Raw genomic sequence first — 24258 nt, 5'->3', positions numbered from 1 at the left:
GAACTGAGATAAGGCGGAGCTTTACCTAGCATGGACTTGTAGATGACCTGGAGCCAGTGAGTCTGGCGACAAATATGTAGCGAGGGCCAGCCGACTAGAGCATACAGGTCGCAGTGGTGGGTGGTATAAGGTGCTTTAGTAACAAAACGGATGGCACTGTGATAAACTGCATCTAGTTTGCTGAGTATTGGAAGCTATTTTGTAGATGACATCGCCGAAGTCGAGGATAGGTAGGATAGTCAGTTTTACTAGGGTAGGTTTGGCGGCGTGAGTGAAGGAGGTTTTGTTGCAAAATAGAAAACCGACTCTAGATTTGATTTTGGATTGGAGATGTTTGATATGAGTCTGGAAGGAGAATTTACAGTCTAGCCAGACACCTAGGTACTTATAGATGTCCACATATTCTAGGTAGGAACCATCCAGGGTGGTGATGCTGGTCGGGCGTGCGGGTGCAGACAGCGAATGGTTGAAAAGCAAGCATTTGGTTTTACTAGCGTTTAAAAGCAGTTGGAGGCCACGGAAGGAGTGTTGTATGGCATTGAAGCTCGTTTGGAGGTTAGATAGCACAGTGTCCAAGGAAGGGCCAGAAGTATACAGAATTGTGTCGTCTGTGTAGAGGTGGATCAGGGAATCGCCCGCAGCAAGAGCAACATCATTGATATATACAGAGAAAAGAGTTGGCCCGAGAATTGAACCCTGTAGTACCCCCATTGCGACTGCCAGAGGACAACATGCCCTCCGATTTGACACACTGAACTCTGTCTGCAAAGTGGTTGGTGAACCAGGCAAGGCAGTCATGAGAAAAACCAAGGCTACTGAGTCTGCCGATAAGAATATGGTGATTGACAGAGTCGAAAGCCTTGGCCAGGTCGATGAAGACGGCTGCACAGTACTGTCTTTTATCGATGGCGGTTATGATATCGTTTAGTACCTTGAGCGTGGCTGAGGTGCACCCGTGACCGGCTCGGAAACCGGATTGCACAGTGGAGAAGGTACGGTGGGATTCGAGATGGTCAGTGATCGGTTTGTTAACTTGGCTTTCGAAGACCTTAGATAGGCAGGGCAGGATGGATATAGGTCTGTAACAGTTTGGGTCCAGGGTGTCTCCCCCTTTGAAGAGGGGGATGACCGCGGCAGCTTTCCAATCCTTGAGGATCTCAGACGATACGAAAGAGGTTGAACAGGCTGGTAATAGGGGTTGCAACAATGGCGGCGGATAGTTTCAGAAATAGAGGGTCCAGATTGTCAAGCTTAGCTGATTTGTAGGGGTCCAGGTTTTGTAGTTCTTTCAGAACATCTGCTATCTGGATTTGGGTAAAGGAGAAGTTGGGGAGGCTTGGGCGAGTAACTGCGGGGGGGGGGGGGGGGGGGGGGGGGGGGGCTGTTGGCCGAGGTTGGAGTAGCCAGGAGGAAGGCATGGCCAGCTGTTCAGAAATGCTTGTTGAAGTTTTCGATTATCATGGATTTATCGGTGGTGACCGTGTTACCTAGCCTCAGTGCAGTGGGCAGCTGGGAGGAGGTGCCCTTGTTCTCCATGGAATTTACAGTGTCCCATAACTTTTTGGAGTTAGAGCTACAGGATGCAAATTTCTGCTTGAAAAAGCTGGCCTTTGCTTTCCTGACTGACTGCGTGTATTGGTTCCTGACTTCCCTGAACATTATGAGAACTTCTAACAAGGATCCTGTCCTCCACTTACTAGAATTCTTACTTTCCCTCTTGGTATTTCCTGGTTGTAAATGTTCTTACCTAAGCAGGTGTGTGTGGTACTACAGGAAGCAGGCTCGTCATGGGGCCAGCCTGCAGCCTCCTGCCCTGGGGACACAGTGGCCAGCTTCATTTGTTGGCACAGATGAGACTCCTGCTGTCTGTAGGACAGTCCTTCTGCAGGCTCCTCAAGTTCATCTGGAGAAACAACCACGTCACATGACCTGGCTGGGTCACAATCCATACATCATCCAAACACACCAGCATAGAGAAGAAAGACAAGATGACAGGCTCTCACTCATACTTCTGAGGTTAGCAGAATAATCCATTTCAGACTGATTTAATATGCAGTGCACTATACTATAACAACAATGTTTGTAATGACCAACATTAACATGAGCTTACTGGAACATAAATGTAATTTCTATACACAGACAAACACTGGTTTCAAATATTGTTCCAGGCTGCCATAACAGACCCCGCAATGAAAGCTGGAGGCAGATAGGATATATGAGGGAGGGTAATGCCTCAGCCTGCCTGCCTGTGAGAATAACATCCCCATGTAGCAACGTACAATAGCGCTAGCAGCACTGACAGCAAATACAATAATCCCACTCCCTCTCTACCCAACCTCTTCATTCAGGTTGCCTGGGAAACCATTGGTAGATTGCAGTGCCAAGCTGCCCGATGCTGAGCACTGATCTCCTTAACCTCATGTATGTGTGTGCGCGTGTGTGTGTGGATGATGTCCTCCTTGAATCCTTAAAGATTTCATGTACTCAACAATCAGGATTGTAAACTAAAGAGGCTTGACACAGTTGTGTCATACAGAAACAATGCATCATCAGGAGAACAGTGTTCCAAGTTACAGACAGATCATTATTTGATACACTTCCATCTGTAAGTGTCAACAGATGTTCTATTACCAGGGAGACATAAGTGACTTACTAAAACAGAAACCATTCAACCAGTTCATAGTGTACAGTAGTTACATAACACAGCTCTGAGTGGGCAAGTGTGCCCCCTGCTGGCTGTCTATATAATTACAGCGAGAGAGCAGCTTTGAAAGTCATTTATCCTTCTCCCCTAGAGCAGCAGGTACCACGGAGGGAGTCAAACTGCAGATACAGCACAGTGAACACAAGCAGTTTGCAGCGAAATTACTGCGGGTGTTACAAATCATTTCACATTACACTATATTCTCCAAAGAGGAACTACGCAATTGTAATTAAAATGTTTGATGACCATGTCCTCTTTGTAGCAGCATACTTTAAACTGCTTTAGAGTCTGTTTTCAAACAGAACAGGCAGTTTCACTGCTGTGCATTGTGAACTGTACTGAGATGAGGAGGGATGAAACCGACCTGTTTGGGGGTTGAAGGCCATAGTTGAAGCAGGGTGGATGGGCAGGGGGGCTCTCCTGTGCTGGGGCTGCTCGTGGGAGCCGCTGGCTGGAGGTCTGGGCACCTTGCCCAGGGGCTCGTACTGGAGTTTGGCTTCGCTATCCTGGATCTGGATGGACAGAGGGTGGCAGGCAGTGTGGCTGAGCAAGACCGGGGTTGGCAGAGAGGCAGGGAAGAAGATGTCGCGGTTATCCTTAGTGTACTTGGGTGTTGTCGGGGCATCACCGGCAGACTGAGAAAGATAAAGACAGAGTGTGGTAATAAGGAGGAGTGCCTGACCTTGAGTGCCCATCTGCAGTAGAATCTTCTTTCCTCTGTACAGATACTGTAGATAGAGCGCAGATAGAACACTGAGAACTGCATATCTGCTTCCCTGGAGGGAAAAATGTCCCAGACATAGAACCACCGTAGAAATCGGTTGAGTCATCATAGCTGTTACCATCTCACTGTTTACACAGTTAGATGATACTATTACACTGGCTTTATGCTAGAGCAGTGTCCTGTGGAGGTCTTACTTCTCTGTGTTGCCAGAAGACACCGACCCTACCGGGTCTGAACACAATCATGGTTACTTTAAGACACAGTGGAGCCGGTGCGAGATATGGTCTGAAACGTACCTCAATGCAGGGATGGGATATGCCACTTTACTCCAAATTGTACCTTTGAGGCATCAATGTAGATAAAGGTAACATTTGGCATTTGGCAGTGGCATATCCCATCCCTGCACTGAAGTACGTTTTCCGACCCATATCTCATACCGGCTCCAAGGTGTCTTAAAGTAACCATGATTGCGTTCTGTCCCCAGTGCAGCTCAGTGTAAATGGTCGGCTTCTTCTGGCATGTTTTGAGGACCAATCAAACACAAGAGCTGCACAAACAACTGCTGTCATGGCAACCAGGAAGAACACAGCCAATGGCAAACGGTATGAATACAGATTCTGTTCAGTTTCCCCTCTGAAAAAGGAGAGCATTGGACTGAATACCACCTCTTCTTTTAAAAGTACCCGAATAGGAGGGAGACATTGGATAACTGGGAAGGAGGAATTAGAGGCAGGGCACTGATAATGATATACAGAAGTATATAATGGTATCATGACTTATTTCCAAGTTATGGCAATGTGACCAAGCACGGCCATAGCTACATATCAAGTTGAAGGCCGACCGGACTAAATTATCCTTATCACTGCGATTTTAAAATAATCAGTTCAAGGACATACACGAGTGTACAAAACATTAGGAACACCTGCACTTTCTATGACATACAGTTTCCCATGTGTATCAAGAATGGTCAACCACCCAAAGGACGTCCAGACAATTTGACAACTGTGGGAAACATGGGAGTCAACATGGGCCAGCACCCTGTTGAGCGAGTCCATGCCCCAACGAATTGAGGCTGTTCTGAGGGCAAAATGGGGGTACAACAACACAATATTAGGTGGGTGTTCCTAATGTTTTGTTCACTCAGTGTACATCTGGTGTATTTTTATTATTATTATATATATATATATATATATTTTTTTACACATCTGGTGTATTAAAAGCAATTAAATTGTTTATGACACAATACATACACATACATACAAACGACAGCATGCAGACGCATTCAAACATCCACATCACCACCACTGCCCAGACCTGCCTGCTCCACACCCACATCTCCAATGCCCGCATCACTCTCTGCCACATGGCCACAAACTGCACCATTTAGTGTCTCTCCATCGCCCACGCATTTTCAACATTTAGATAATAAGCATTTGACGATGGCGGATTGGTTGATTTCCAGGTATCTACATGTTTTTTTCAAGATGATTGACGAGAAAAGTATCATCCAACCCATCGGGTATCTCACTGCACCCTCATATTACATGTCTTGAAATACGCAGACAGACGGATTAAAAAGTACATTTACATTGTAATACTTCTGACAGCCAACTTTCTAGCTCCGCCCATAACATTTGGACTTTATAACATTCCCAGTAGACATGGATTATTGAGTCATTGCTAGTTTTACACTTAAGACATGGCTGCCATTGTGCTCTAGAATTTGTGAATTTTGTCTCTTGTATAATCAATTATATACATGAGTTTATACTGGATTAAGTGTGAATTTTATAACTGTAGTTTGTAAGTTATGTTCCAACATTCCCTCCATCTTGTGCCAATATCAGTTATTTTTTGTCTTAGTTCCAATAGTTTATATTTTTTCGAAGAGAATGTCAGTTGAATAGGCTCTCTGCAAGGTTTTGTATATCTTTCCTATTACATGAATATCCTTTTTCTGACTCAAATATGATTCCCTTAAGATTGCTCTGATGTCGAAAAGATTTCACATGGAAGTTGTGATATAAAACGTTTAAGTTGGATGTACTTGAAAATATGTACATTGGTCAGTCCAAAATTGATTTTTAATTCTGTAATTGAAATAAATGTATTTCCTATTACCAAGTCATTTACTGTTTCTATGCCTTTAGTTTTCCATGTGGACCAATTTATTTAAGCTATCCAAAGATTGTTCCATAGGTTGTGCTTTTAGGGAGTAATATTGGTTCCTGTAGAATAATGTGTCATTTTCTTCCATATTGTTATAGTGTTGTTAACTATTAAGCTGTTAATGTTTTTAGCTTTATCCTTTGAAAATCGACATGTGAAAAAATTCTGGGGATGAGCATGCACATATTGCTCCTCTCTTTAGTGCAAGTAAAAACCTGAGCGAGCTGATACAATTCCAAGTCTGGAAGGTTAAAACCACCCTCAGACTTAAGAAAATGTAAAACTTTCCTTTTTATTTTATGAGTTTTATTTGCCAATATTAAGTCTTATGATGAGTATACTTTTTAAAGAATGTCTTCGTGGGGTAATTGGTAATACCAAGAACAAATATAAAAACGTTGCGATCCAAGCCATTCTGAAGAGCTTTATTTGTACCTGTAAGATTTATGGGAAGATTGTTCCATTTAATTAGATCTGCTTTCATATTGTTGGGTAATGGGATAAAGTTATCTTTATATATTTGTTGTCACTTATTAAGCATCCAAAGTATTTAATATTTTTGTGGTCCATTTAAAGGATTGCTGTAGATGAGCTATTATTTTTCTTATTACCATTATTTCGTTTTATTCCACGTAAATGTAATATCTTTTTGTATTCAGATGTATTAATTTTTTTTAGCAAGGGGGGCATCGAGTTTTCAATATTGGTCAGGTATATCAGGAGATCATGTGCAAATAAGTTTAGTTAAAATTCATGTTTACCAATACCTGTTACATTTGGATCCTCTCTAATTCTTTCTGCAAGCGGTTAAATTGCCAGTGCAAACAGGAGGGGTCAGAGAGGACAACCCTGTCTCGTATCCCTTTTTAAAGCAATTTCAGTTGTATTATTTGTGTATATTTCTTCTTTAGGACATGTATATAATATGTTTTATTTATTTATTATTTCAGCTGGAAAGTTGTAAGCTTCATAATTTTTTAATAGAAAAGGCCATTCAAGCCTTTTCGGCATCAACAGCCATTATTGATAAATCTATATCTCGTTTCTTAGCGTATCGTTTCTTAGCGAAACATGTTCTTGTATTCGTTTGGGTAAATTTTTAAAATACACTTTTTGAACTATATGTATCAGGTTTTTTTATTTATCCTTTATTTAACCAGGTTGGCCAGTTGAGAACAAGTTCTCATTTACAACTGCCACTTGGCCAATATAAAGCAACGTGGTGCGACAAAAACAACAGAGTTACACAAAAACAAACGTACAGTCAAAAACACAAAAGAAAAGAAAAATAGAAACATCTATGTAGTGTGTGCAAATGTAGAAGAGGCAGGTTGCAGGAGAGTATGCAGAAGACAATCAAAACAGACATCCCACTGCTACGCCATCTTGGAGGTCTGGTAAGACTTTTGCCATTGTATTGCCTATCAGCTTTTCATTGTGACAATTTATTAAACTGGGTCTGTAAGCAGCAGGGGACTCTCCAGATGTTCCTGGTTTTATTATAACTGAAATAACTGTTTGATACATGGAACTAGGAAGCACTGAACTGAGTGACATGTGTGCTGTCATTTGTGTAAATAGAGGCACTACTTTGTCCCAAAATATTAAATAGAATTCTATAGGAAAGCCGTCCAATTCCTGGGGCTTTTTTCCCACGCAAATCTTTTAACAGTGTCTAATATTTGTCTTTGGGTGATTTTCGTTATTCTTTTTTGTCAGCTGATTACTTCTTCAGGGTTGTTGAGTCTAAGGCGGCTGTAGGATCAGGTTGTTGAATTCTGATTTATATAGATTTTCATAGAACCTTTTAAAATGGTCAATACTCATGTATACTGTGTGAATAACTAATTACAGGTGCAAACTACTAGACGATGGAAATTGCATAAAGCAAGCTCAGCCTTATTTGTTCTATTGTCCAATTGCAGTTGTTCCCCCCTTTTAGTCTTACATTCATATGAACAAGTACAGGGTTTCTGTAATTCGACGGGTCATTCATCCTCCATAGGGTCTCAGGTTGGAAAACCTCATAGCCCACTGAATGTTTTACAATATTATGGTTTGTCAACTGTCCCATAGACATCTAAATGTCCTTTCACTATTTACAGGAGATCAGACATTTTTTTCTAATCTTATTTTACCAGGTAAATTGACTGAGAACATTCTCATTTACAGCAGGGGGATGAATGAGCCAATTGGAAGCTGGGGATGATTAGGTGGTCATGGTGGTATGAGGGCCAGATTGGGAATTTAGGTCGGACACCCCAACTCTTACGATAAGTGTCATGGGATCTGTAGTCACCAGAGACAGGACACCCATTTAACGTCCCATCCAAAAGACAACACCTTACACAGGGAAATGTCCCCAATCACCGCCCTGGGATAAATATTTTTTGACCAGAGGAAAGAGTGCCTCCTACTGGCCCTCCAACAGCACTTCCCTGCAGCATCTGGTCTCCCATCCAAGGACCAACCAGGAGATACCCTGCTTCGCTTCATAGGCAAGCCTGCAGTGGGATCCAGGGTGAATCAGAACCATGCTACTATCCAGAATCAGAACCATGCTACGAGGCTGAACAAGAATTGTTACACTACACCAGGGTACAGAGGGATGAGACACCTTCACTGAGTTTACACCTTCACAGTCATTCCCTATTTTCTTCACGCATTATATATCATCCTGTAAAATAAAAGTACATTTTGTACATGCTTGCTTTTCTTTATCTTTACATTAGTAAATGTTGCATTAGATATACATTTTAGGTTGACTTGATGAAAGATAATTCATATCCCTTTTGGTTTTGTTGTTCATACTTGCTGTAGTCTGATATTTTGGGGCCAGACTATGATCTATTAATGTTTAGGGTACTTCATGTTCATGCATTGCCAAAAATGAGGGGGAAGGGAGGAAACTTATCAGAATTGAACATACAGTTCAATTTACCTTCATTTAAGTAGACAAGTCAGTTAAGAACAAATTCTTATTTACAATGAGGGCCTAGGAACAGTGGGTTAACTGCCTTGTTCTGGGAAGAACGACAGATTTTTACCTTATCAGCTCGGGGATTCGATCTTACAACCTTTCGATTACTAGTCTAACCACTAGGCTACCTGCCGCCCCAGTTCACATCATTGCCCTACTATGTAAACAGAGGACATTCTGAAAAGGAAAATGAATAACTTAAGTGGGGTAAGGAAATGTTCAGCCTATAAGTAGTTGGTTATAAATTAACACATACATTTGATTAGCTAGATGATTTTGAGTTGATAGCAAGCTAGCTGGTAATTAGCTGGCTGGCTTTCTATGGGCTGAACAATGCTAGGTAACATTAGTTGCTACTCTTATTTTTCTTTAGTTGCTACTTGCTAGCCGCAAGATCGTTTAACAGGATGCAGTTGTCTAACGTCACTCGTTTTAGTATAGACAGGTTGTTATGTTTTGAAAATGTGTGTGGTGATTTGTGTGCTCTATTCATGTTAGCAGCAAACAATGCCCAAACTCCGAAGGTTTGTGCTAGCTACTGTGTGTTTACTGCTAGCTACTGTGTGCTGGCTTGAAGCGGAAGGGCTGGAGCAGTCCTACGTAAAACAATAGATCCTGATTCATTCAGTCTTGAAGTCTGAGGACACAGTCTCTTCATTATCGTCACTTCGTGCCGACACATCAAAGCAGCCGTTCCAGAACTCAAGTCAAGGACGTAGATAGGCTAGTGTTAACAAGACTATGCAGTACCGCGGTCGACCTTGAACTGCCGTGGCTTCAATGAGAGGGTTCAGGGGCCCTTTTATTTATTTTATTTCACCTTTATGACCTCAAGGGGGCCCCCATTGATTTTGTTAGTCACTCTCACTCAGATATCATATTAACATGGCATAAGTCATGGCAAAATGTGTAGAATTGCAGGAAATTAGCTGTAAAACTTCAACAACAAAAAGTTTTGTAAAGCAAATTTGGGTTTACCTTTTGTTAATAAAATACATTTTCTGCAACAGATCCCTCTGTACTTATTAAATTATAGTTTTTAATACCAGTGCAGAGTTAATGTGTATCAGATAATTGTAGAGCTAACAGGCTGTGTTTGTTGATCAACTGTGGTGAATGAAGCAACCAATGTGATAATAGCTGCAGTACTTATTGCTTTTTCTCCTGTTTTCCAAATAGCATTTTCTAGATTTTAAATTGTTTAGAAATGCAGTAAATGAGCATTCAACTTTCCTAAAAGCCCAGAACTCAGTAAAACTCAGACCCTGGCTACAAGGTTGCCACAAAACAACAGAAGGTTAGTCTGGATAAGTCAGCTGATCTACTGATAACATAGCTCACCACAATGGTATTTTCTTCTCAGGATCCCACCTCAGGGATTTCTAGTCAAATCCTGCTCTGAGTCATTAATAACGAGGCTCCCTGGGGGATTCACACAGGCTTCAACAAACAAACCAACCAACCAACCCCCCAAACTCCAACTGCAATAGACCCACCACACAGCACAGCTCAACACAGACCAACAGCAGCAGCTCCTACAGGTTTCCACCGCTAGTTGTGAAGCTTCTTATATCAGGAATTATACATAAAAATATTGGAACACAATAACGACCCTTTGCTCTGAGAAAAAGTACCTGAGAGCACTGCAGCAGACTCCGTGTAGCCTAGTTCGTATCCACCATTCGTTGTGTATCATATGAAGACTGCTTACAGCCAGACTGGTCTCAAAGTCAGATTCAGACCATGGATGGTCCCTTCTGCAATTACTGAGATGGGGTTTGAAAGCAGCTTATCAGTTCTGTGTAGGTCATCTCCTGTTCTGATCATCTTTTTATTATTATCACATTTTAATGAAATTGCCTCTAAATAAGTTCAAGGCTGTCATTGTTTCTTTGAGAGCCGAAGCTCCATATTTTCCTTGACTTAGTCTGTGAATGCAGCAGGTGGCACTGAAGTGTTTGAGATGTGACCGGACTTTTTGGTAAGGAGGGCGTAACTCTGAGCAGAGTACCAATGAGACAATGGTCAGAGGTACAGGTGAAACAATTGACGGACACAAAATAACCCCTCACAAAATTGTGCAAATAAGTCAAAAGTAAATTTATGGGGGAAACAGCAAGACATTATGATGAATCCTCTCAAAAACACGACTAGCAGATCCTCCCACCCACACGAGTAACGCCCAGGTCCCTGCAGGGGAGTTACTTAGCCTTATGCCAACCTCTTCCCAGGTGTGAACTCAGACTCAACAAAGAGCCTAGATGTACAATAACTTCTGTACTTTAAAGGTGCTGTAATTTCATAACATGTCAATATATCTGCAGTTAACTCGGGCTCTCGAGTGGCGCAGTGGCATCTCAGTGCAAGAGGTGTCACTATAGTCCCTGGTTTGAATCCAGGCTGTATCGTCTCTGGCCGTGATTGGGAGTCCCATAGGGCGGCGCACAACTGGTCCAGCGTTGGCCGGGTTTGGCTGGGGTAGGCCGTCATTGTAAATAATCATTTGTTCTTAACTGACTTGCCTAGTTAAATCAATGAAATAAAAATAGTGGAATGATTGTGTTTCACAGTATTACTTACCCGCCAGGGTTGTGAAATTCGCCAATTGATTTCTCTGGCCGGAGCAGCATTTGAAAACAAGCACTGAATAGTGTAAGGAATCATTGAACCATCTAAATTGCTGTGAAATATTTAGCAATTCACCTAGCATTAGGTTGCATTTCAACCAAATCTTATCCTATTTCCCCGTAACATGTCGGAGACTTGCGCTTGACCCTTTATTTTCGGTTTTGGTCCATCAGCTTCAAATATATTTCTTGGTTATTGAAAATATATTTCACAGAGATGTAGATGGTACAAGGATTCCCTATATTATTCAGTGCTTGTTTTCTCACAAACTGAAATTGAGCGAACAGCGTAGCATTTTAGCAACCAGGAAAAGACCAAGCGAATGCCACTAGATAATACCGCCACAAAGTCAGAACAGCTTTCCCATTTTGACAAGAGATGACTCTCCAGCGGCAGAAATCAATAGGCAAATATCACAGCCAATCACAACACTGGGGGGTAAGAAATACTGTGAAATATCATTCCACTATTACTGCAGATAGATATTTTATGAAATTACAATGCAGAAATAAAAATAAATCCTGTGTAGCACCTTTAAAAATGACATAAAATGAACACCCCCACCTGCCAAATGTGGGGAGATTTTGGCATTGGCGGGTAAAATATTTTACCAGCCACGTTGGCGGTTGGTCAGGGCTCCACACTTAGAGCATTTGTGAATAAAAATATTCAAGTATGATCACATTTATAGTAAAATAAATGGAGAAGCTGTTCTCAAAAGTATGACGTTTTGTTTTATAGCTGGTGAATTAATCGCACAGTCAAAGAACTACGAATCCTATATAGCCCAGTATCCCCCTTTCCCTTCCCCCTTGCGCTGCAACACTGCCTGGATGGGGTCTATACTCAGGTGAAGAAATAAGTGAAAGATACAATTTTAGAAGTGCACAAGCATAAAAGTTGGTCTAATTTACTTGAAACGGAGGTCTACTAAAGTGAGACTTTGTCCTTGTGTTTCTTGGCTATTTACACTGTTTTGTTTACCAGCTAGGTTGTTTTTCTATGTTTGAGTTTCAACTGCTAGGGAAGAGAAGACAACGCTTCTACTAGTCCTGTGGTCACCAAACTAGTCGATCGCCAAACATTTATGTAAAAACCATAATGCCTTGTGTCCTATATGTTTTTATTCGTCTCGAGCTGTTGGCATTAGGTACACCCGATTCATGCGCCGGATAGCAAACTGTTGCCATTTTGAACCATTTCAAGTGTCTGAAGGAACAAACTCTGCGTGCCCAGAGAGCAAATCAAGTGCACTATAGGTCTACCGCTGGCCAATCGGATGGTTCAGATCACCGTGTCTGCAGTAATTTAGAAGGCATAAAAGAAAGCAACAGAAAAATAGATACTGTGAGATTTCAAAACGTTTAAAACCATCACTAGAGAGAAATTGTCAAGAAATCCAGAAGATATCTGCTGTTTTTATTTATTTATTTAACAATGCATCGGCAATTCAAGCAAAGCCAATATGCAGTGATAATGTATTAGGTCTATCGCTTACTGGACAATCTTCATTGCTACAGTACTGTTTTTAAATGGTTAATGTTGCATTGTCTTGTGTTTAAAACACATCTGAGTGGTAGATCTTGGCTTGCAATTTGACTCAGAAAAGGTTGGTGACAGGCACAAACATGACTAGTCACGCTACCACGGTAACTTCCCGCCCTTTTTTTAATGTATTTTTTTTATTTAACAAGGCAAGTCAGTTAAGAACAAATTCTTATTTACAATGACGACCTAGGAACAGAGGGTTAACTGCCTTGTTCAGGGGCAGAACGACAGATTTTTACCTTGTCAGCTCGAGGATTCGCTCTAGCAACCTTTGGGGGTAATAGTCCAACGCTCTAACCTCGAGGCTACCTACAAACGATAATGTCAATCAGGTCTAAACATGGAGAAGTGAGAAGAAACCCATGGGTAACCTGGATGTGGTGTGATAAATGGGACAAACTGATTACAGCGGACCTCATGCACACTTATGAAACCCTCCTGCTTGGATCCAGCATCAGAATCTGATCTACATCATGACTTGTAATGCACACGCTTTTATAAGGCCATGAGTCATGACCACAATCCTCATCTGTATAAATTATGCTAAATAACTGTCAATTGCGAGCTATGGTAGCCTACCCATCGTTTTCTCCCTCCAGTATAGTGTACTGTGGTTTAAGTCACCACGACAACAGGATGAGAGATGCCGGATGCGGAGGCAGGGCTGTGGGGGGGCATAAATCAGTCACAGACAGCAAAATAACTGATGATTTTATAAAGAATGTGAGAGATGAACACAAAGCTCAGCTGTGATGATTATAGGTTAGGGTAAGCATCACACTCACACAAAGCTATTATAATGGCCTTTTTTCTAGTTTCACGTTGGATATAACTTGCATTTTAATGAATTGAAAATCACTGTTGTGTCTAGAGTTTCTGCATTTGGCGACAGAAGAAACTTGTGTTAAACTTTCCCCATAGAATGTAGCATTGCCTTTCATGTGCAAATAAGCAATGCTGTGCATACCAATGAAATACACAGTTCAAACCAATAAACATTTCTGCAATGTGTGAAGACGAAGAGGACAAAAGGGAATATTCTTAATGCACAGGTACAGAGAAGACTTCAAAAGCCCTGGGATCTACCCGGCTAGTCCTGTGGCTGAGAACACTGCTCATCTTACTACATACAGAGACTGCATGTTAAATGGGCCACACGGTCTCACGCGCGAAAAGGGAGAAGAATGCCAGTGAGTCCATTAGGAAACTCAATACTCTGATCTAGTTGACTTCTTCTGCAGACATTCACTGCTGCGCTGCTCACCCATGTAGCTCTGCAGGCATCAAAATCAAACAGCACAGCACCCAAATAATAAGGGCAAACAAAACTAGCACAACTCCCCAGCTAGTTATCTCCCTCAGTTAGGCTACAGTGGTAAACAAGGTTACAGTGAAAGGGTCCAAACAACTGTCGCCTTGTGTCATCAAATCATCTTTGTTATTACCACAGACGTCTTTCCTATATAGCAAGTCACTAGCAGTCAGACATTCCCACGAGTGCATTACTAGGTTTGGCTGAAGTTTGGCTAAAGTAATTGAAACTCAACTGACACATATGCAAACGGGTGCTTTGAAAACAATGGAAAGTGGTCAAAAGATAAGTTACAGCAGGCTTCGGGGAAAAGAGTGAAATGGCATGGAATGTGCAATGCAAACAGAGGAGAGGAACATACATGCGTTAACATCTAGAAATAAACAAACATGCATCAAAATGATTAAGTATCTCTTTAAAAATGGTTTGTTTCCAGATAGCAAAGAGGTGATAGAACAGAATATGTCATGATTAACAATCACTGAATCAATGCTGTTCCAATATTTATTGAGTAGCGTACTGTATCATCCCCCCAGGGCATCTATCCATGGCTGGAAATTAGAGCTGCACAATTCATCAAATTCACATCGAAATTGCAGTATTGACAACTGCAATATTTAAGGTTGAGTGGTATCCAGATGTTCATCTTAGTAAGGCAAGATGGCGCCGACAGAGATAGTCGCCTCGCTTCGCGTTCTTAGGAAACTATGCAGTATTTTTATTTGTTAGATATTACTGTACGGTCGGAACTTGAAGCACAAGCATTTCACTACACTCGCATTAACATCTGCTAACCATGTGTATGTGACCAATAAAATGTGATACTGTCATACCGTTTCTGTACCATACCGGGGTAAACAGTATTACCCAATGTGCACACAAGGGGTGATATGTTTTGATGCAAAAAAACAATTTATCTTGATACAGGAGGGGATTAAATGTCTTTGCTGTAACCATTTTAATTTCGACATCTAGCCACTTAGCTAGCAAGTTAGCAAACCAAATGCATAGCTGTAGCCCTGAGATGGATATAATCTTAGATTTCTTATATAGATTTTTTTTTTTAAATGCAACATGCATCCATTTCAAGGATTTTACTGAGTTACAGTTCATATAAGGAAATCAGACAATTTAAATCAATTCATTAGGCCCTGATCTATGGATTTTACATGACTGAGAATACAGATATTCATCTGTTGGTCACAGATACCTTAAATAAAAAGTAGGGGCGTGAATCAGAAAACCACCATTTGCCTCATGCAGCGTGATATCTCCTTCGCATAGAGTTGATCAGGCTGTTTGTGGCATGTGGAATGTTATCCCACTCCTCTTCAATGTCTGTGTGAAGTTGCTGGATATCGGTGGGAACTGGAACACACGGTTGTATGCGTATGCTTAAATGGGTGACATGTCTGGTGAATACAGTGCATTCGGAAAGTATTCAGACCCCTTGACATTTTCCACATTTTGTTACCTTACAGCCTTTTTCAAAAAAAAATTTAATTAATGTTTTCCCCTAATCAATCTACACACCATAACGGCAAAGCGAAAAGAGTTTATATTTTTTTGCTAATTTATTTGAAATAAAAAACAGAAATACCTTATTTACACAAGTAATCCTTTGCTTATGAGACTCGAAATTGAGCTTAGGTGCATCCTGTTTCCATCAATCATACTTTAGGATGTTCCTACAACTTGGGAGTTGTAGGAACAACTCTTATCCCAGTCTGCTGTTCCCACATGCTTCAAGAGGGCCACCATTGTCCCTGTTCCCAAGAAAGCTAAGGTAACTGAGCTAAACGACTACCGCCCCATAGCACTCACTTCCGTCATCATGAAGTGCTTTGAGAGACTAGTCAAGGACCATATCACCTCCACCCTACCTGACACCCTAGACCCACTCCAATTTGCTTACCGCCCAAATAGGTCCACAGACGATGCAATCTCAACCACATTGCACACTGCCCTAACCCATCTGGACAAGAGGAATACCTATGTGAGAATGCTGTTCATCAACTACAGCTCAGCATTTAACACCATAGTACCCTCCAAACTCGTCATCTGTGCAACTGGGTACTGGACTTCCTGACGGGCCGCCCCCAGGTGGTGAGGGTAGGTAACAACATCTCCACCCCGCTGATCCTCAACACTGGGGCCCCACAAGGGTGCGTTCTGAGCCCTCTCCTGTACTCCCTGTTCACCCACGACTGCGTGGTCATGCACGCCTCCAACTCAATCATCAAGTTTGCGGACGACACTACAGTGGTCGGCTTGATTAACAAAAACGACGAGACGGCCTACAGGGAGGAGGTGAGGGCCCTCGGAGTGTGGTGTCAGGAAAATAACCTTACACTCAACGTCAACAAAACAAAGGAGATGATTGTGGACTTCAGGAAACAGCAGAGGGAGCACCCCCCTATCCACATTGATGGGCCAGTAGTGGAGAGGGTAGTAAGTTTGAAGTTCCTCGGCGTACACATCACGGACAAACTGAATTGGTCCACCCACACAGACAGCGTTGTGAAGAAGGCGCAGCAGCGCCTCTTCAACCTCAGGAGGCTGAAGAAATTCGGCTTGTCACCAAAAGCACTCACAAACTTCTACAGATACACAATCGAGAGCATCCTGTCGGGCAGTATCACCGCCTGGTACGGCAACTGGTCCGCCCACAAACGGCTCTCCAGAGGGTAGTGAGGTCTGCACAAAGCATCACCGGGGGCAAACTACCTGCCCTCCAGGACACCTACACCACCCGATGTCACAGGAAGGCCATAAAGATCATCAAGGACAACAACCACCCGAGCCACTGCCTGTTCACCACGCTATCATCCAGAAGGTGAGGTCAGTACAGGTGCATCAAAGCAGGGACCAAGAGACTGAAAAACAGCTTCTATCTCAAGGCCATCAGACTGTTAAACAGCCACCACTAACATTGAATGGCTGCTGCCAACACACTGACTAAACTCCAGCCAATTTAATAATGGGAATTGATGGAAATGTATGTAAAATATATCACTAGCCACTTTAAACAATGCTACTTAATATAATGTTTACATACCCTACATTACTCATCTCATATGTATATGTACAGTGCCTTGCGAAAGTATTCGGCCCCCTTGAACTTTGCGACCTTTTGCCACATTTCAGGCTTCAAACATAAAGATATAAAACTGTATTTTTTGTGAAGAATCAACAACAAGTGGGACACAATCATGAAGTGGAACGACATTTATTGGATATTTCAAACTTTTTTAACAAATCAAAAACTGAAAAATTGGGCGTGCAAAATTATTCAGCCCCTTTACTTTCAGTGCAGCAAACTCTCTCCAGAAGTTCAGTGAGGATCTCTGAATGATCCAATGTTGACCTAAATGACTAATGATGATAAATACTATCCACCTGTGAGTAATCAAGTCTCCGTATAAATGCACCTGCACTGTGATAGTCTCAGAGGTCCGTTAAAAGCGCAGAGAGCATCATGAAGAACAAGGAACACACCAAGCAGGTCCGAGATACTGTTGTGAAGAAGTTTAAAGCCGGATTTGGATACAAAAAGATTTCCCAAGCTTTAAACATCCCAAGGAGCACTGTGCAAGCGATAATATTGAAATGGAAGGAGTATCAGACCACTGCAAATCTACCAAGACCTGGCCGTCCCTCTAAACTTTCAGCTCATACAAGGAGAAGACTGATCAGAGATGCAGCCAAGAGGCCCATGATCACTCTGGATGAACTGCAGAGATTTACAGCTGAGGTGGGAGACTCTGTCCATAGGACAACAATCAGTCGTATATTGCACAAATCTGGCCTTTATGGAAGAGTAGCAAGAAGAAAGCCATTTCTTAAAGATATCCATAAAAAGTGTTGTTTAAAGTTTGCCACAAGCCACCTGGGAGACACACCAAACATGTGGAAGAAGGTGCTCTGGTCAGATGAAACCAAAATTGAACTTTTTGGCAACAATGCAAAACGTTATGTTTGGCGTAAAAGCAACACAGCTGAACACACCATCCCCACTGTCAAACATGGTGGTGGCAGCATCATGGTTTGGGCCTGCTTTTCTTCAGCAGGGACAGGGAAGATGGTTAAAATTGATGGGAAGATGGATGGAGCCAAATACAGGACCATTCTGGAAGAAAACCTGATGGAGTCTGCAAAAGACCTGAGACTGGGACGGAGATTTGTCTTCGAACAAGACAATGATCCAAAACATAAAGCAAAATCTACAATGGAATGGTTCAAAAATAAACATATCCAGGTGTTAGAATGGCCAAGTCAAAGTCCAGACCTGAATCCAATCGAGAATCTGTGGAAAGAACTGAAAACTGCTGTTCACAAATGCTCTCCATCCAACCTCACTGAGCTGTTTTGCAAGGAGGAATGGGAAAAAATGTCAGTCTCTCGATGTGCAAAACTGATAGAGACATACCCCAAGCGACTTACAGCTGTAATCGCAGCAAAAGGTGGCGCTACAAAGTATTAACTTAAGGGGGCTGAATAATTTTGCACGTCCAATTTTTCAGTTTTTGATTTGTTAAAAAAGTTTGAAATATCCAATAAATGTCGTTCCACTTCATGATTGTGATTGATTCTTCACAAAAAAATACAGTCCCACTTGTTGTGTACTCTATATCATGATTCTTCACAAAAAAATACAGTTTTATATCTTTATGTTTGAAGCCTGAAATGTGGCAAAAGGTCGCAAAGTTCAAGGGGCCGAATACTTTCGCAAGGCACTGTATATACTGTACTCTATATCATCTATTGCATCTTTATGTAATACATGTATCACTAGCCACTCAGGGGTGCGTGCTCAGTCCCCTCCTGTACTCCCTGTTCACTCATGACTGCACGGCCAGGCACGACTCCAACACCATCATTAGGTTTGCCGATGACACAACAGTGGTAGGCCTGATCACCGACGAGACTTATTCTTATTTGTTATTCTTTTCTCATACTTTTGGGGGGATTTTCTTAAACTTAATTGTTGGTTAAGGGCTTGTAAGCATTTTACTGTATTCGGTGCACGTGACCAATAAAATTAGATTTGATTTAAATGTCAGACGTTTGGAACCACCAAGACTCTTCAAAGAGCTGGCGCCCGGTAAAACTGAGCAATCAGGGTAGAAGGGCCTTGGTCAGGGAGGTAACCAAAAACCCGATGGTCACTCTGACAGAGCTCCAGAGTTCCTCCGTGGAGATGGGAGAACCTTCCAGAAGGACAACCATCTCTGCAGCACTCCACCAAATCAGGCCTTCATGGTAGAGTGGCCAGACGGAGCCACTCCTCAGTAAAAGGTACATCAAGGCCCGCTTTTTCCCCAAAAGGGACCTAAAGAGTCACAGACCATAGAAACATGATTTCTTGTCTCATGAAACCAAGATTGAACTCTTTGGCCTGAATGCCAAGCGTTACGTCTGGAGGAAACCTGGCACCATCCCTGTGGGAATGTTTTTCAGTGGCAGGGACTGGGAGACTAGTCAGGATCGAGGGAAAGATGAATGGAGCAAAGTACAGAGAGATCCTTGATGACACGTGCTCCAGAGCGCTCAGGACCTTAGACTGGGGCGAAGGTTGAGAGGATCTGCAGAGAAAAATGGGAGAAACTCCCCAAATACAGGTGTGCCAAGCTTGTAATGTCATCCTCAAGAAGAAATTAGGCTGTAATCTCTGCCAAAGGTGCTTCAACAAAGTACTGAGTAAAGGGTCTGAATACTTGTGTAAAAGTTACATTTCAGTTTATGAGGTACTGTGTGTAGATTGATGAGGAAAACTTTTTTAAATCAATTTTAGAATAATGCTGTAACATAACAAAATGTGGAAAAATTCAAGGGGTCTGAATACTGTCCGAATGCACCGTATATGCAGGTCAGGAAGAACTGGGACATTTTCAGCTTCCAGGAATTGTGTACATATCCTTGCAACATGGGGCCGTGCATGATCACGCTGAAACATGAGTTGATGACGGCGGATAAATGGCACGACAATGGGCTTCAGGATCTATTCCAGGTATCTTTGTGCATTCAAATCACCATCGATAAAACTCAACTGTGTTCGTTGTCCTTAGCTTGCGCCTGCACATACCATAACACCACCATAAGGAACTTTGTTCACAACGTTGACATCAGCAAACTACTCGCCCACACGACACCACACACATGGTCTGCGCTTGTGAGGCCGGTTGGATGTACTGCCAAATTCTCTTAAACGATTTGAGGCGGCTTATGGTAGAGAAATGAATATAACATTTTTGGGCAACAGCTCTGGTGGAAGTTCCTGCAGTCAACATGCCAATTGCACGCTCCCTCAAAACTTGAGACATCTGTGGCAGTGTGTTGCGTGACAAAACTGCAGATCCCTATTAGTGAGCATTTCTCCTTTGTCAAGATAATCCATCCAAGTGACAGGTTTTGGCATATCAAGATGCTGATTAAACAGCATGAGTATCACACAGGTGCACCTTGTGCTGGGGACAACAAAATGCCACAGGATGTCTCATGTTTTGAGGGAGCGTGCAACTGGCATGCTGACTGCAAGAATGTCAACCAGAGCTCTTGCCAGAGAATTGAATGTTCATTTCTCTCCAATAAGTCGCCCCCTGGCTCCCCAGTTGGTGGGTCTAGCACCCAAGTGGGTAGGCTGCGTCCCTTCCCAGTCTTGTGGAATCCATAGATTAGGGCCTAATGCATGCATTTCTATTGACTGATTTCCTTAAATGAACTGTAACTCAGTAAAATCTTAAATTGTTGCATGTTGCATATATTTTTGTTTACAGACAAAAAATACCTTTGTGTTGGACTGGTGTGGGCGTACCCCAACAACAGATAGGTGTGAGCGTATACTGGTCATAAAAAAATATGAACGCGAGTAGACCACTGAATGGCCAGATCATTTATATCTTAACATCTTGTGGATGGGAAAGACAAGAGGCAATGAACCTGAAGTTTAATTTGAATTGTGTGACTTCTCCACACATCCCTCGAATAGCTTCAATCAAAGCCCAGATGTATAAATGAGAGGTCCTGGCTTTGGAAGACGTCTCCAGTCAGATGAACAGATGAGAATATGATATCTGGGGCAGATCTATTTGTGCAAAGTGCTTTGATTCAATTCCTGGGATGTGATATACACTCAGTGGCTAGTTTATTAGGTACACCCATCTAGTACCGGGTCGTAACCCTCTTTGCCTCCAGAACAGCCTGCATTCTTTGTAGCATGAATTCTACAATGTGTGGCGTTCAAATGCTGCTCAATTGGTATCAAGGGACCTAACGTGTGCCAGGAAAACACTCACCACACCATTCCACTACAGCCACCAGCCTGTACCATTGACACCAGGCAGGATGGGTCCATGGACTCTTGCTGCTTACACTAGATCTGGACTTTGCCATCAGCATGACGCAACAGGATCCGTGAATTTGTTGAACCAGGCAATGTTTTTCCACTCCTCAAATTGTCCAGTGTTGGTAATTGTGTGCCCACTAGAGCCGCTTCTTCTTGTTTTTAGTTGATAGGAGTGGAACCTGTTGTGGTCGTTTGCTGCAATCACCCATCCGTGACAAGGACCGACGAGTTGAGTGTTTTCTAAATGCTGTTCTGAACACCATTGTTGTACTGCGCATTTTTTGGCCCGCCTATTAGCATGCACGATTCTTGCCATTCTCCTTTAACCTCTCTCATCATCAAACTGTTTTCACCCACAGGACTGCCACTGACTGGATTATTTTTGTCCGTCACACCATTCTCAGTAAACCCTAGACACTGTCGTGCGTGAAAAGCCCAGAAGGCCGGCTGTTTCTGAGATCCTAGAACCGGCGCGCCTGGCACTGAATCATACCATGCTCAAAGTTGCTTAGGTCACTCGTTTTGTCCATTCTAACGTTCAATCGAACAGTAACTGAATGCCTCAATGCCTGTCTGCCTGCTTTATATAGCAAGCCACGGCCACACTGTCTGTTGGAGCAAACCATTTTTGTGAACAGGGTGGTATACCTAATAAACTGGCCACTGAGTGTATGTACCACAGGAGGTTGGTGGCACCTTAATTGGGGAGGACAGGCATCAAACACATAGTTTGCAAGTGTTTTGATGCCATTCCATTTGCTCCGTTCCAGCCAATATTATGAGCCGTCCTCCCCTCGGCAGTCTCCACTGGTATGTACATATTGAATGTTTACATTTGTGAGTGTTGTATTTGTATGGGGTCCATGTAGGTGTAGGGTATATGCATGAAATGTAATGTACTTTGTGTTGATGTGTATGTGCACTGTGTTTGTGGACCAGGTCATCCCCCATACCTGTCGTTGTGCTGACGTGGCCATCTGTATCTGGCAGAACTTCACGGCTTGGTCCAGCGCCACGTCCTCATCCACCTGTCCACACCATGCGGGAAGAGAAGAGAACAGAGACAATCAGAGCAGAGCAACACACCGTTTACACAGCCACCTTAGCACCGCTGATGCTGCTCTGGGTAGCTAACAGATATGGAAAAAAGGCCTTTCTCAGAGTGAATGTGGCCGTGGCAACAGGAGACGGCGGCCCTCATTAGGCCTCTCTCTGTGAAGGCTGGCTGCTCTCTATCTGCCAAACTGTAGATGTCTGTGTGAGAGTCAGGAAGCTGATGCTGCACAGGAGAAGCACACATGAAAGCTAGTCTCCATGTTCACCTCTCCCTCAGACATGCTACACTATTATGTGGTGGTGTGGTTGTAAACGCTGTTTGGTTCTGCATTGACCACACGCTGTAGGTGGAACCCTCTAGATTGTAACATGCTGCTGCCACAGGAAATGGCCTGTGGAATGAGTCTAGGGCTGTGACAGTCATGACATTTTGTCAGGCGGTAACTGTCATGCAAATAACTGCCAGTCTCACGGTCATTGACGTTAATTAACATAAACCAGTTTAGCGTTGCTGGGCGTCCACCCATAGCCTTACAAGCCACTGATGCAGACCTTTGGAACATCTACAATTTAAGAAGTCGAAAAAAATCTATAATTAATACAGCCTACACCATCAATAAATCCATTGTTTCTTTTAGGCAGGTCTAAAGAAACAACCTATGACATGAAGAACATTTTACCTATTTCAGAAGAGCAGAACAGCATATTCTGAGTAATCCTTACGTTAAGCCCTGATCTGGCTATGCCATATGGCTGAGGGCTACACTAGTTAATTACAATATTTGCTTATAATTCCTGTGGCATTTTGTAGTACGAAGACTACAATTGAAGATAGCTGAATAAAATAGAAAGGATATTTTTCCCAAAAATGATTTCTGAGGGACACATGCGGCAATTGTGTTGAGCGGTTAACAAATATATATGCTATATGCTTAATTTAGTTATTTATGCAACTTCAGTTGTGATACAAACCTTAGGATATATTAGAAATTAAAACATGTAGCCTAAGGCTGCATGATGTGTCTAATGACAATTTGAAAAAAAGTTGCATGAAAGGAATGCGCTCGCTCTGCTCTGTTTCTTGCACAGGCTGCACACACTTCATCAGTCTCTCATTCACAATTTGACAAGTATATCAGACTCATCTGAATTAATTCTGACCTTTACATATAGCCTACTAATATGTGTGGAATTGTTTTTGATTGATGTCATCCATAGCCTGCACTTAAATAGTGAATGGAGGTTACGTTTTTTAATATGCCAGGTAGGCTACACCGGTTGTAAAGTGGATGAATGTGCTTCATTTTAAGAATTGAGAAATAAATATGGCAGCACGCGAAAGCTGGAATCCTCTTTTAAATAATGTCCAGTCAAAACTCTTTTCATACTCGATTGCGCAATGGCTGGGCTTATAAGAACAGTGTCACTGGGCTCTGTGCGCTCCAACCCTGTTCCAGGGACCCTGGGCCTATAGGCTATGCTTAGAGTCATTTGGCCACTTTAGTTGTCATGAGAAAAACGTATCAACATATATTAGGCCTTTGCTACATGATGCATGAAAGTTGAAAAAATGCATTGATATAGTGATGATATTCTTACCCATCAGACTATTCTCGATTTAATCGTGTCTTTACAAACAGTGCATTAGGAAAGTTCTCAGACCTCAACTTTAACCACATTTTGTTACGTTACATTACAGCTTTATTCAGAAATGGATTAAATAGTTTATTATTCCCTTATTAATCTACACACAATACCCCATAATGACAATGTAAAAACAGGTTTAGACATT

At 42.3% G+C, this 24258-nt stretch overlaps 1 pseudogene; it reads right to left on the bottom strand.

Annotated features, from left to right (window-relative positions):
- Positions 1-24258, bottom strand: part of LOC139389493 (calcineurin-binding protein cabin-1-like) — a 99274-nt pseudogene that overhangs the window by 2777 nt on the left and 72239 nt on the right.

Source organism: Oncorhynchus clarkii, chromosome 30 (assembly GCF_045791955.1).
Source record: "Oncorhynchus clarkii lewisi isolate Uvic-CL-2024 chromosome 30, UVic_Ocla_1.0, whole genome shotgun sequence".
Lineage (NCBI taxonomy): Eukaryota > Metazoa > Chordata > Actinopteri > Salmoniformes > Salmonidae > Oncorhynchus > Oncorhynchus clarkii.
This window is presented reverse-complemented; position numbering and strand designations above follow the sequence as displayed.